Genomic DNA, 2,414 nt, shown 5'->3' with positions numbered 1-2,414 from the left:
TTCTGTCATGCAGGGCCTATGAGTCGGAAATAGACTCCACGGCAGTGGGTGGGTGAGTAAGGCACCTCCCAAAAGTCACAGCCTTTGAAATCCTTACGGAGCAGATCTATTCTGCACACTTGATCCAACTAACAACAGCATAATAACAGGGCTTCGTAGTTAATAACCAGTGCCCATCCTTCCTCTACCTCCCACCTGCTGTGTGACCTTGACAAGTCTTTTCACCTTTCTGAACCTTGGTTTTTAATAAAATGTAGTCTAGGTATAGCCCTGGCTTCCGTGGGGTGGTTGTGAGAACTGAGTGGGTTAGTAGTACAAGTGAAGCAGAATTGTGTCTGGCCTATTGTGAGGGCCCAATTATTACCTGTAATTGTTGGAAGTGGCGATTGAAGACATCCCATCCTCCTTTAGGGCCTCAGTTTCCCTATTTATAAAATCAAGGGAGTGCACTAGGAAGTCTGCCAAAACTGAGCTCAGCCTCTGAGGTTCTGGGGTCAGACAGGCTCCAGTTGTATGCCAGGCTCTTCTGCTTCTTGCTAATTGACCTGCGTAAATCAATGTCTTTGAGCCTCGGCTTCCTGTTTTGTGGAATGGGGATAATTACCTAGTTTGTAGGGCTGTTGTATGAATTAAGTTGTTCATTAAATACCTGCCATTTATCAGGTAAGGAGCCTGGGTGGGATAGTGGTTAGTTTGCGTGGCTGCTAACTGAAAGATTGGTACTGTTCCGTGGGAGAAAGATGTGGCAGTCAGCTTCCATAAAGATTGACAACCTTGGAAGCCCTGTGGGGCAGTTCCACTCTGTCCTCTGGGTGCTGTGAGTCAGAATTGGCTGGACAGAGTGGTTTTTTTTTTTTTTTAATGTATGAGGTAGGAATCCCTGGATGGCTTGACTGGAATGCTGCCATTGTTAGCCCACAACAACAACAACATGTGTCACATCTGGTGTTGGGGAAATCGTGGTGACACCAGCTGCTATGCAGGAGACAGGTGTGAAGACATAAACAGAGCTCCGGGTGTTATGAACGTGTAAGAAGTGGTGGGAAGGGGGCAAACAGGATGTCGTGATAGTGACTCAGTGAGTATCTGTTGGGCTTCAACTTGGCTGCTCAGGTACAGGTGGACAGCAGGGAGCAAGGTGGACAGAAATTCCTGGCCTTGTGATGAAGGGACAGTAAGCCAGACAATAGGAAAATGCATACAAGCAGATCTCGGAGATATTGCGGGTCTGGTTCCAGACCACTGCAGTAAAGCAAATACTGCAATAAAGTGAGTCACACGAGTTTTGGTTCCCCAATGCATATAAAAGTTATGTTTATACTATACTGTAGTCCATTAAAGGAGCTCTGGTGGCATAGTGTCTAAGGCATTTGACTGCTAATCAGAAGGTCAGCGGTTCAAATCTACCAGCTGCTCTGCAGGAGGAAGAAGAGGCAGTCTACTTTCGTGGAGATTTACAACCTTGGAGACCCTGTGGGTCCCTATGCGTCAGAGTTGACTGGATAACGTGAGTTTGGTTTTTGGTAGTCTATTAAGCATCCATAGCATGATGAGAAAGTGTGAAATCGTGTGAGAATTACTGAAATGTGGCAGACACAGGAAGTGAGCACGTGCTGTTAGGAAAATAGTGCCGATAGACTTACTGGACGCAGGGTTGCCACAAACCTTCAGTTTGAAAAACAAAAGAAAACAAGATGCAGAGTGCTTGCCTACCAGCCAGAATGTCAGCATTGTGAACCCGCCCGCAGTGCCTCGGAAGACGGGCCTGGCAATCTGCTTCCCTGAGGTCTCAGCCTTGGAGACCCCGGGGAGAGCTGTACTCTGACACACGGGGTTGCCGTGAGTCAGAATCGGCTCCCAGCCAGTTAGCAACAGCACGGACCCCGGTGTCTGAAGCACCATCAAACGTGGTGCGCCTGTGGCGTGTTCCACGGGGCTAAGTGCATGGAGCCAAAAGGAGAGCTGGGGTGCAGTTTTTAAAAGTGTGGTCAGGGGAGTCCCCGCAGAGGCGACATTTGAGCAGAGACCCAACGGAGGAGCCATTAGGATCTTTGGGCAGAGAACATGCAAGTTACGAAGTGGGGTGGGGAAGAGCCGTTGGCGGTAATGCGGTCAAAGAAAGCCACCTGAGGCTGCGAAGCTCCACATAAGACCAGGAGAGGGAACCGTCTCTGGGAAGAAGGTGAAGAGCCTTCCAGGAAGGGACATGTAAGGCCAGCACAGGATTTTTACTCAAATAATGCTCTTGTTAACTGTTTAATCGTGCAACCCACAACCCATGCAACCCCCTCATGCAGTAGTTTCCAGTGCAGGTTATGGGTGTTCTATGCACGTATGTGTTATTTATGTGGGCACGTTGTACACAAAAAGTACAGTAGTTCGTTACCCTCCAGGGGACATTTTTTTTTTTTTTT

The 2,414-nt window shown here is 48.3% G+C and overlaps 1 protein-coding gene across 1 annotated transcript in view; it reads left to right on the top strand.

The window, feature by feature from the left end:
* The window catches only part of PPP2R1A (protein phosphatase 2 scaffold subunit Aalpha), a 41,504-nt gene that overhangs the window by 933 nt on the left and 38,157 nt on the right, over positions 1–2,414 (top strand). The gene's annotated exons all lie outside the window — the stretch shown is intronic.

The sequence above is a fragment of the Orycteropus afer genome, unplaced genomic scaffold, assembly GCF_000298275.1.
Source record: "Orycteropus afer afer isolate SDZICR_OR568_19922 unplaced genomic scaffold, OryAfe1.0 scaffold00718, whole genome shotgun sequence".
In the NCBI taxonomy this organism is placed as follows: domain Eukaryota; kingdom Metazoa; phylum Chordata; class Mammalia; order Tubulidentata; family Orycteropodidae; genus Orycteropus; species Orycteropus afer.
The sequence above is the reverse complement of the archived record's forward strand: the minus strand, read 5'-3'. Positions and strand labels throughout refer to the sequence as shown.